The sequence below is a fragment of the Acanthisitta chloris genome, unplaced genomic scaffold (genome assembly GCF_000695815.1).
Source record: "Acanthisitta chloris isolate BGI_N310 unplaced genomic scaffold, ASM69581v1 scaffold21258, whole genome shotgun sequence".
Classification (NCBI taxonomy): domain Eukaryota; kingdom Metazoa; phylum Chordata; class Aves; order Passeriformes; family Acanthisittidae; genus Acanthisitta; species Acanthisitta chloris.
The window spans coordinates 75,585-87,717 of NW_008686789.1; the positions used below are offsets into that span (position 1 = coordinate 75,585).

General features: G+C 39.1%; 1 protein-coding gene across 1 annotated transcript in view; it reads left to right on the forward strand.

Moving 5' to 3' along the window:
* LOC103807600 (microtubule-associated serine/threonine-protein kinase 2-like) overlaps window positions 1-12,133 on the forward strand; it is a 98,614-nt gene that overhangs the window by 18,128 nt on the left and 68,353 nt on the right.

Consider the following 12,133-nt stretch of genomic DNA (forward strand, 5'->3'; position numbering starts at 1 on the left):
AAGCAGTAACTTTCACACTCATTGAGCAGCTGTGGTTTGATGGTGGAACAGAAGTGGCAGAGAAAAAGCTCAGTATTTTCTTATGAGATTTGGCTGGAGAGAGGAAATGGAGGCAAATTATTGGCCTGTGCCTCCATTTCCAAAGGATAAGGTAGGTTGGACTTGGCTGCCAGGTGCTTCTTGGCCACCAACCAGTGAGCATGGAAGCAGCATGGTGTAATGAGCCTTGGCTCGGTGTGGGAGCCAGGTGAGATGGGCAGAGCCAGCAGGAGGGAAGGAGCCAGTTTAGGGCAGGTGAGGGATGACACCATTGCATAAGAAAATAACCTGTGGTAGACCTGCAGGTTTTGGTTCTATTTATTGCTCCTACTTGCAGAACTTTGGTTTCCTAAAGTTTACTCCATTCTAGATGGTGTCCAGCATGCCTAAAGGTAGTATTTTGCAAAAATCCAACAAAAATGGTCTTCCAAACAGAGTGAACACCCACAGTGTTTCTCCTAACAGGAATAACCTATGTTTATTTTCAAATACCTTGTTCGTGTGCCATTTTGAATTTAAAATTAGGCATCAAGCACATCAACAATTTGAGAAACACTAACAAGGTTTCTGGTGTGATATTTAGTCAGAAAACTCCTGTTGAAAATTTACAATTCCATTTATTTGTTAGTGGTTGAAGTACAAAAAGAAAGAAATTGATCTGCAAATCTGCTACGCATCCTAATGGAAAAGAGATGACTTTTTATTGATTTAATCACATAAATGAGTATTAGGTATTTCAAAATGATCAAGCAGCACTATGAGGATTCAGAGCAGAGAACTGCTGCTCTGTCATGTGGTGGAAATCCTATTTCGCACAGGATGGAAACCACAGCCTTCAGCCAGCCTTAGAAATGAAATATTTGAGCATGTGTGACAGTTTGCTGGGAATATCACCTTCTGCCGTGCTGGGCTGGCAGCCTGCCAGGCCTGTGCTGCCGTCGTGGGGGAGATGGGTGGGCAGGTTGGTCTGGTCTTACGTGTGTTGTGATAAATTGGCTGGTTCATACGACACACTGCTCTGTTGTGATTATTGCCAGGGCATCAGTCCTCAAAGAACGTGCACATGTATGTAGTAACTTTGCTCTCAAGAGTATGTGAGAGCAGCCATTGTATATCTAGAGCTTTGCAATGCCGTGACCTGGGCGTTGCTCTGTGCTGATGCCCTCACGATCATGGCATCTGGGCCCTTGGAATGAAGTACTATGCTACTAAGTTAAGAGATATTTTGCCATTTTAATTAGCCCCTTTCGATGTAACATTCACTTATTAGTAAACTTTCTAAAAAAATTACGATTGCCATTGAAATTTCTTCTTTAGCTTTGCAATCATGGCCATGTTCAGCAGCAGAGAATTTTTTGCTGTGTCAAATATTTGATGCAATTTTCCTCTGCTCTGTTTATAAATCTTCTGTATGGTCTTACTGGTATGTTGTGTGCTCTTAATTCTGGGCTTCTCCGCCTTCGATTTTTCTCTCAGCCTTAATTTGGTTTCACGTTGCAAGAAAGGGTTACTAGTGGCATTCTGACTGCTGAGCTGTGGCACATTTCTCTGTAATGATGGCTTCTGATACGTACTAAAAGTCCTAAAGGGCTTGACTCCCATATGGCTTTTCCTACATTAGAAGGCAAATGGGAAGGACTCCTCTCTCTCCTCGGTGCATTTGGTTGAAATGAGCTCTCTCGTGCAGCTGGTGGGATTCTCGCCGCAGCTAATGGCACTGTCAAAGTGAACCATCTGCTCCTCTGGTCAAAGTGGCTGAATTGTTTCTTCTTGAACATATTCCCGGAAGAATAGAGAAAGTCAAGAGCAAACTGTAAATACATAAGTTTGTCATGGGAGGGGTGACATCAACATAAATCAGATTTACCTGTCAAACTGGTTCTGTATAAATATTTATGAGTTTAAACTATAGAAGAAACATGAGAACTCCATGGTTCAAAGGGCACGTGGGGCTGGTATTCTGATTTCAGCTGTACTGAGACATTGCCTGTTGAAATTGGATTACGGAAAGATAAGGCATAATTCTGACGTATTTGAGTTAAATGTCTCTGGTTTTAAGTCCTTTTGTTTCTTTGGGCGTATCCTGAATATTCTCTTGCAATTTGATGTTAACAGCACTGTAGAATTGTGCAAATTGGATGTTTGCTGGTCTTATAAAACTGACTTAGAATGATGATTTATAATGTTTCCTCATTTTTTCAGTTTAATCCTCTCAGACTGGAACAGGCTGTGACTATGGGCTTTAATAATTTCACTTTCATTGAGTGACTTCCTCTTTACTTAAGTTAAGACAGGAGAGATTTGTGTGTCAAAGTGACTTGAAAGATATAATTCTGGAGGATGACAAAGGTGGATTTCTATGAGGAAGGACATGCTGGCTTTGTATCCACAATTGCCATTGATGCTCTAATTCGCTTTCCTCTTCTCCTTTCAGTGAAAGGGCATCAGTGATACAGTAATTTGTTAACATCACAAGAATTAACTACCCATAAAATGTAAAGCAATCTTTAAGTGGCAAGACACTTCTAAAATCAGTGATTCTATGGAAATCATTGTGTTTCATTATAAACAGCTCCTTGGTAACTAAGCAAAATGCTATTCAATGTTGAAAAATTCACAAACAGTGAGAGAAACCACCTTTCACTGGGACATAAATGAGCGAGTGGGAAATAAAGAGGTGGCCAAGAGATGTAAATGGTGCTTTCTGATGCATTGGTGTGTTCATGGTAACTTTCCAGCTACCATAGCAGGACCATGTTAGACAGTGAGTCCATACATATCCCTCCAAATGTGTTCAGTGTCTTTTCATGCTGATTCATCTAGATTGACATTAAAAGCTGTGTGTGTCAGAAGGATGCCACCTCCTCCCTATATACATTGTCACTTTGAAGAAAAACAATTAATTTGACGCTAGCAGAATACTTATATTTTTTGCAGTAACGTAAAGCTAATGTGAAAAATGTGAGACTATAATTAACTTTAAAGTGACAGCTGTCATGCTGCACATTTCCTTGCTCAAATGAATAACATGAGAAATGTTTCCCTTACGTTGGAAGGGATGTGAAAGACCTGGAAATCTGATGCTTTTGATAATACTTAGCTCAATTTTTTTTACCTAGCTCAGCATATTAAATGACCTCCTGACACTCATAATTGGAGAGGAAACTTCATTCAAATTACTTGTGCTAGTATTTCAACATGGCCTTAGGACAAAAGCACTGCTTGGGGGAGAAAAAATTCCTACCTGATCTTCTGAAAAGCTCTTTATGAGAATTGTCTGTTGGATTGCATGAAAATGTAATGGGTATTTTGCTCACTAATGGATGAGTTTTGGGGAGCTTCCAATACACTTTCCATTACAGGTTATTTGTGCTGCTAAATATGGTGAAAGAGACTGGTCTGATTAATGGAAGGAAGGTCCTCCTAATGTCCCAAAATATTTGTAATGATTCAGGCAAATGCACCTGGACTGTTTGTAATTTCTAGTTTATTTGGGAATCTGTGTAAATCCTATTTCATATTTGTTTTGAGTGCTATTCCCTGCTAGCCTAAAACCCAGAGAAAGGGTCTTACAGGGTTAACACTGAAGTTTTAAGCCTTGAAAGCTCTTTGTTCAGATCGAAACTCTCTTGTATGAACATTTGGCTATTGCCCAGGACAAACCAGTTTTTCGAGTCAACACTTTTGTGGAGAGGAAACGAAGCAACTCACAAATTGTGGACAATTTCATGAATTAGTTGGATCATATAATAAACATGAAGGAGGCTGCTGAACATAAAATAATTTCACACTGATGTTTTAAGCGAGCTGAATGAAATACTGCAGAAAGAGGCTGGTTTCTGGAGAGGTAGGAGGAGAAGGGATATTCTGAAGTTCACAGAGGACACTCAGATTAAATCAGTGCTACTATGGAAAGTAAGGCAGAAAGAGTCCATACTGGCATGTGTTTGGCCTGGAAATGTGCAGTGCTTGTGTTTAATTGAAGTCGACACATTTGGGTTTTGGAATCCTTTCAAAGTCTGTGCATCTGCTTATTTCAACTGTTGTTTGTCTTTGACAAGTGCATTTTAAATCCGAGCCCCCACCAGTTTAAAGCTCTGGGATGGATTTGTAGACATCTGGTTCTGAGGAACCTGTGTCCATGCCTTGACATTACGGTTTGCAGGTTCTTGTTCTTTTAAGAGGTGAAGAGTTGTGGTGAGGAGCAAACTAAAAGACACGTTCTCGGGTGCCCTTGGGGTTCCCATTGTTTTACTGGCAGCAGAATGCTGATGTTAGCAAGGAACTGTACACCTTAGAGCAAAGCAGCTTTTATAAAAAGCAGACCTTATTTAAGGGACTGAGAGATACACTGTATGGCATGTCATCTTCTATCACCATACACCTACCTAAGACAAAAGACTTAGATTTTGGTCAGGTGCTGAACACTTTGGCCACCATCTGGGTTACCATATTCATCAAGTAAACATCTTTTCAAAGCACTAAGGACAACACCTTTGAAGTGATTTGATTCTACATTTGTAGATAGTTACCAGATCATCTCTGAATAATTTGTCTCACTCCATAGCCCAATTATCTTTTTTTTCCCTGTTATTTTGAGGACTACAGGGTAATACCCAAGTATTCTTTAGATTTGCAGATTATATGCCCTTCTGTAGTGAAATGTCATAGTTTATTCCAAGCCTCTTAAAAGTTTAGTTTTAAAGACTGTTCTGGTGTGTTTGCATTTGATTCTATGTCAGCTGGAGGTGGAAGGGTCCAGAGAATTGAGATTAAGAAGGGGAATGTTTATGAGTCCTGTGCAGGGAACTCCTTGTGCCAGATGTGAAATCTAAGCCATGTGATACTAGACTCCCTTGGCTATCATTTTGGGCAAAGCTGTGCAGTGAATTGGACATGCAGTTGAGGTTGTTAGCTTAATAAATTGTCATCTTTTTCACAAAAATGCCTCAGGTTTGAGGAGTTGATATCTGACAGTCATATTTTATATGAGGACGAAGCTTAGTCGGGTATTGAAAACCTAATGAAATGTTGTGTTTATATAGCAACATGATGCTTGCACAAGTCTCCCCATACCCAGTGCTACCTGCTGTGTTTATGCAGTACTAAGTGTATCACTTTAACTACTTCAGAATTAGTAGGAGATGTAAACGTCACTTCATGTGTTCTGTTTGATGCTGAAGGAGTTCCTTTTGGAATCATGTGACAGTGCCAGTGAGCATGTGCTCAGGGAGAGCTGCTGGGACTCAGAGCAACATGAGCCTCTGCAGATTAAAATCTTGGGCAGGCACATAGGAGAACAGTCTTTCCCAAAACCTTTGTTCTCTAAAGAAACTAGCTTGGATCCTGTGGTGGCATTTGAAATTACTTATTTCCAGTATATTGTGTGTGTTCCTGTCCTTTAATTTTGTTCCAGTCTTGATTGCATGGTAAATTAGTACATCACAATTAGCAGACTTAATTTAAATTAAGCATGATTGCTGTGGAATTTGAATACCTGACTTGCTCTAAGTGTTTGCATTTGTCTTCCTCTGTGTCTTCATTTGTGTGCGTTCTGCAATTTTCATGGGTCTCGTTTGGTTTCATGCTGACCACGCTGGTTTCAGACTTTGTGGGGAAACAGAGCTGGTACAGCAGGAAAGCTGGGATGTGACACTGCCCAGATCCCAGAAATGTATTTTACAACCATCTCTTATTTACACAAAACCAGCCTAATTTTATTTGACAGTCCTATCTTTTCCTGCTTATCTCAGAGGAAATTTGGGCTGTGTTTGCCTGTGCTTGCAAGTTTGTGCTAAAGTTTGTTACACATAGTTTGTAAAAATAATGCTTACCTGTTCTTAGTTCTTTTACTTATGAATAAGTACATAAAGCATTCAAAAAGCTTCTAGCAGTTTCTTCATTTGCATTGTGATCCAATTGTAGATAAGGTACATTTATTAAAGATAGGCTGTTTTAATAGCTGTATAAATTCTGACTCTGATTTTACTAGGTTTTATTTTTTTCCCTATTTCTTTTATGATTTCTTTTTGCTATCACTGCTACTGTCCATTTATTTTGATACATTCATGTATTTGCACTTACTGTTTTCTGACATCTTACTGTGAGTGGAATTGATTTTGATTTTAATTTTCAGCCTTCTTAAGTAGAATAACTCTTAAAACAAGGTTGCTTTGTTAGGTGGTGGTGAACTGCTTCTTCACCCTCTGGATGTACTGCAGCCTTAGCTGTTAGCTCATGGCTTTTAGTGTTTTTATTCTGCTTCTGCTTTGTTTTGTGAATGATTGTTTCAGCTTCAGCCCGGTAAAATTTCAAAACTCTGTGTGTGTGCATCTATTTGTAGTATGTGTTTGTATAGTTATTACGCTGGAACAGCCATCCTTGTATGAAAAATTGATGGCTGTTGGATAATGAACATTTGGCTCAGATAGCAAGTAGGCTTTACACAAAAGAATGAGGTTTAACATGTAATCAGGCTTGATTGTTCCAGAAACTTCCCCTTGCTGGAGGTCTGAGGGCTGCTCTTTGTGCAGGGTGGGATCTGCACCCTGGGCCTCCCCTGTTCTGCCTTTTGTGGCTTTGTTGTTCCATCAACATGAAATGCTTTCTACAGGTGTATTTTCTTAGTGTTTTGATAGCTTATTTGATCTGATACACACTGCAATGTAGTTAGTTATCTAATGCATTTTTGTAAATAATTTTTTCATGTCTTTGTAAGTATGTTGTTTTTATCCGAGACAGTGGTTTATCGACAGACCTGTCTCTATAAATGAGCAAAGAGCACATAACTGAGTACCTGATTTGCAACAGTGCAGTGTGTGTCTCTCCACGAATTTATACGGCTTTTACTTGCTACACTGAGCATTTTCAGTGTTCACAGAACTTGAGCTCCTGTCTGTCCCTGCTGACATTTAGAGCCAACTCTTATCTAGATAGCCTTTTTCCCTCTCTGCCATTCAATGAGTGTATTGATTAGAAGGGTCCCAAGCAGCATTTCTTTTTCCAAAGCCGAAGGGAACAAACTGAGCAATGTGTATGCTCTCTCGGTGTCTGTTTCAAATTAAAGCAGCACATCAGCACACACATCTCACCTTTGTCTTGCTCTGGGAGGAAACTGCTCTGCTCAGCCCTGGTTGAGTCCAGGCAGACAGCACATTTCTGCCTAAGACAGCTTAGTCCTGGACAAGTGTCAAAAGTTTTGTAGCACACTCGTGCATTGCTGGCATATTTTAGAGACATTTTGGAGTATTTTTCTCTCATCTTTGTGCAAACATAATGAGCAGCAAATTGTTTTCAGTGCTTGTGTTTGAAGGCCTTCAGAGGCTGAATGTTTGTCTATGTGTGCAGGTATACACATGTTCTAACACTTTCACTGGGAAGTGGATTTGCCCCTCCTGAAAAAATTTACCTTTTTTCAATTGGAATGTTGATACTGGGTTTTTTTTCCTGTTTGTTAGATTTTATAGGACGAGTTGGGAAACCTTATTGTTTCAGATAGGGGAGGGTCTTGTTAATGAGAACAGAAAAGTACATTCTCACCGTTAAGTTTAGAAGCAAAAGTATAAATTTAATGACCATTGTAAGGTGGCAGATTGAGACTGAGACTTTGATTTTCTGGATCTGTGTCAGTATCTACTATACTTTGCTATTGGGGATGAGCTTGAGAATTGTTTATCTATTGAATGAATATATTCTTATATATTGTAGCTTTGCAAAATTAAAAAAGGGAGAACAGCAGTCCCAGTAAGATAAAAGAGCATAGTTCCCATAGCAGATGATGGTTAGGGCAGTGCCTGAGTCAAAAACCTAGGAGGGATGGGACCACGAGGTATCAGTGGTGCAAAGCAGGATAATATATGTTGCAACTTGCCTTGGTGGTTTTGTTTTGTTTTGTTTGTTTTTAAACACTGGATATTTTGGTCCTTCAGATTCTGAGATAAATGCAAAGTATCCAGAAAGCCTTTCTGTCACAAGCCGTGTAGAACTGAAGAATGGAGGGGTGGTGATTTTACAGAAAGCTACCTAAAATGGTGAGGAATTGATTGCAGGTGAGGACACAGGGAGTGGATTTAGTGTCTAACAGCATCCTCTCCCTGGTGTCTGCTCTTTTGGCATGTTTGTCCAGATGCAGTGCCATGTTCTGCTCAGGATTTTCTGTACTCTAATCTGCTGGAAACTGCTTGCAAGTTAAGTATGTTGGATGGTTCTTGAGAAAGTTGTTGTTGTCTCCCTTGCCCCTTGGAAAGCTGAGGCACCAGGCGTGGAAGCATGGCCCAGCACTTGCCTAAAAGCCAAAGTAGAGCTGTAGTCCAGGAAGGCATAAAAGCTTAAAGTTATGCTAAGCAAGTAGAAACCCTGAAACTCTTCAGTAGGGTTGTTGTTGTTTATCTCCACAGTTGGAAAGATGAGTCTTTCCAACAGGACAAAACCTTTCCAGTGGAGCTGAGGAGAGCACCTTCAGAATGTGTTTTAAAATTTGATAAATAATTTGACTGCAAACATCTGTCCCATTTACGTTCAGAACTCTCCCACCCTGGTTGGCACTCGACCACGTGAAAGTCTGTGCTCTGTGCAGTAGAGGCAACTCCAGTGACACGCAGTGACAGTGTGATTTGGAGATTTTTTCTAAAATAATGTGTTGTCGGAATAACTTTTAAATTAGATCAGCAATTTATCCTAGTGCAGTGAGCTGATAATGAGATAATTTGTAACTTTTTTTTATTACTAAACTAAGAAAATGCTCTGAAACAAAATGAACAGAACAGTCACATTGTGTGCTACAAAGCAACCAAATTACTTTTCATATTATTTTAGGCAAGATTTATATTAAACCTGGAAAACTTTCTTTTCTTGTTCAGCTCATTTGCTTAAGTTTCTGGATGCATCTTCAGGGAGACTGTTCAGAATGGGTTGGTTCTGCTGCACACCTGTATATCATTGTATGCTACATGGTTAGAAGATTTGAAACAATAGGAAATGACATTGTTATTTCATTCTGGAATTTGTTTGCTTGGATTTTTTTGGAGGAAGAGAAATGTGATAAACTATCTTCTGTGAGAATTGCCAAAAGCAGCTATGCTATGTGAAGCATTTAATAATAGATTTGGAGGAAATGGGAAATGGGAGTATGCAGTTATGCTTAGCTTTCATTAAATCAGCCTTTCACACTTGGTGATGTAACTTCATGGCAGTATAATGCATAACACAACTGAAGTAGGAGATAGGAATGCTTCAGTAGGTCTCTATGTGTTTTTGCCCATTAAATACTGTCTATATTTATTCTGGGGTCTCTCTTCCATAATCAGAGATTTGTTGTCTTAATTTTTTTCTTTAATACTAGAACAAAGATAGGTTTGGAGTGTGTCTAGGAAGGAGGAATATATTAGAATAAAGTGGCTTCATGTAGTTGAGAATGGCTCTACCAGTCATGGTAATTTGTTGTGACATCTCATTTTGTTTGGCTTTGCAGAGTTGTTCCTATGTTGTTAATAATGCAAAAGGTCTGGACTATACAGCATGGTGTAAGCAGGTGTGCATCAGCCTCAAGCATTAGGCAAATTAGACATACATTTGGTGTTCACTGGCAATTTCAACCTTTTCTTTTGTAATTTCTTAGCTTGAGGTGATGCTGCTTCTTCAATTTGAGCTCTAAATGAAGCAGAAGGATTTATCTAACATACAGCTTCTTTTAGATGAAAGGAAATTGTTCTTTCACGCGCTAAGTTAATTCCTAAACACTAAGACACTAATTTTCCTCAAAACAAAAGACCCAATCTACATCCACTTTACTCCTTACTTTGTAAATCTTGCATTGCTTGACTCCTTGTTCACTTCCATTAATGTGTTTGTTAGCATGCTGAAATGTGTGGCATTATGAAGAAAGATGTTCTTCGTGTGCTTTACCCCCATTCTCTCTTTGGATATCTGTGCAGAAGTGCAACCCACACTTCACAAGGTAACTAGAACTTGTATCTCTGCTCCTTGTCTGTCAGAGTTCATGTCTTTCCACAGTCAGCTGCAGAGTGAGTCTGATTTACTGGTACCAGCATGAGGCATGGGAACACCCCTTACCATCTTGCTTTAGTATGGGAGGGAAAGGCTTCAGCCAGGACTCTGCTCTCGTTTCATGGCAAAGTTCAGTCAACTTTGCTTTCCAGGAGGACTTTCTCATACCTCATAAGTGATGATGCAAAATTTCTTCCTCTGAAGCAGCTCATACATTGCATGTATCTGAATATGGAATGAGCATTGAAAAACAGGAGGGAGGAGGATGAAGCTTTTAATTCTTCGTGGAACAAACACCCTTTAACAGCACAAGTCTGCAGCACCCTGGCACAACTGTCACCTACAGCAAGTCAGAAAACTCTGAGCAAAGTGTTGAGTTATAAAAAAACAGTTTTATGTCCAGTTTGGTTTGGTCTCATGAGCTTCAGAACAACAGGCAATGCAAATTTGAGTAGAACTTGCAACAACTTGCATCAGTTCCCATAGTGGTAGTAACAACTCCATGAAAGCTTCTAGTGGAAGAGGATTCTGCACTGAGGCAGTTGCTTTGCATTGTTATTTTTCTTTAAGCTTAGATTCCTTTAGATTCCAGAGTTCAGTCCTATTTCAAGTTCTTCAATAAGATAGGGAAAACAGGAATGCTGCAATCCAGTGTCAAGGTTGTGCGAGCTGGGGATTGACTTTACAAAGGAGTGAACAGCAAGGAAAGACTGTCTGGGATGCACTGGAGAAAGTCTCCTTAGTTGATTAGTCTGGACAGGGCAACCAGGAAGGGATACGAACTTAGGGTGCTTCCTTGCTCATGGGACTTCCATGACAGGAAAGAAATGCAGTTTTCCTGGGTGATGTTGAGCAGAAGATAGTTCTATGTCTGTTGTGAGGAAGTGTCTGCCTGTAGTCTTTAAGAAGGTGCTTGCTGGACTTGTGCTTGCATCCTTCAGGTCTGAAGAGTGTATAACTGTATTTCTTTATGACAAAAGAAGTGTTTATTGTAGGAATGTGCAAACCACCAAACCTACACCCTGAATAATAACACTTTCCTCCCCCCAGTTATTCTAGGATGAATAACTTTTAAACTATTCTTGAATGTGGAAAAAAAAAGAAATCATTGAACCAGATGTTTACTTATTCTTATCTATTTTAGAGAACTAATTATCCCTGCTGTTGGTAGTGCTAAAGCTTAGGAAATTGCTTCCATCTTTGAATTACTATAATTAAGACAATAACTTCCACATCTAGTTAACATTGCTGTGCAGCTGGTGCATTCATTGACATGCAGATTTTGGATTTTGTAAATTTTTTGCCATTGTGGATAAAAATTTTAAATACTTATTTTCATTTCCAAAATGTCTGTTTCTCATAAAGAAGTCTTTGTAAAGCAAATCAACAGAAACCAAACTTCTGTAACATCAGAAGAGTATCTGGTGAAGTTTGGCTAGGTGATACTACATTTTAGGAAAATATGTACCATAAATATCTCTTGTAGCTATGATCGTTCTGAATCCCAGTTTGTAGGGATTTGGAGTCACTGAATTGAATGTCAGCTCTGGAACAAGTCTGATGTTGGACTTCTGAAATGTTATTTTGAAAGAAGTTATTAATGCAAGAGTTAATCTAGTACTCATGGCAACCTGAAGTGGTTTACAAAACGAAAACTCTATTGTTAAAATTTTTGGTCGAAAGTTGGACTTGATGATGCTGAAGGTCTTTTCCAACCATAATGATTCCATGATAAATCACTAATATGAATAAAATGCATTAATGTATACTAACCAAAATGTGATTCAAGCTATACTTTTTCCATATATCTTTTTTTTTCAAGTAGATTTCTGTCAAAGTTAATGAAAAGATTCGTGCGGTCAGTGCTGATCTTGTTTACTTGCATGTTCAGCAACTTCAACTGTAAGAAATTCTTCAAGGCCTATAAATTCAGATAGATTTTGAGAAACTTCCTTATCATTATTCATTTCTAATAACCAGCAACACTGTGAAATTACTTGATAGTACTGGTTGGTTATTTATTTTTAAATTGTTTCTCAGTGTCCGTTGCGTTCATTACATGAAAGCCCCATGGATGTTAATCAGTTTT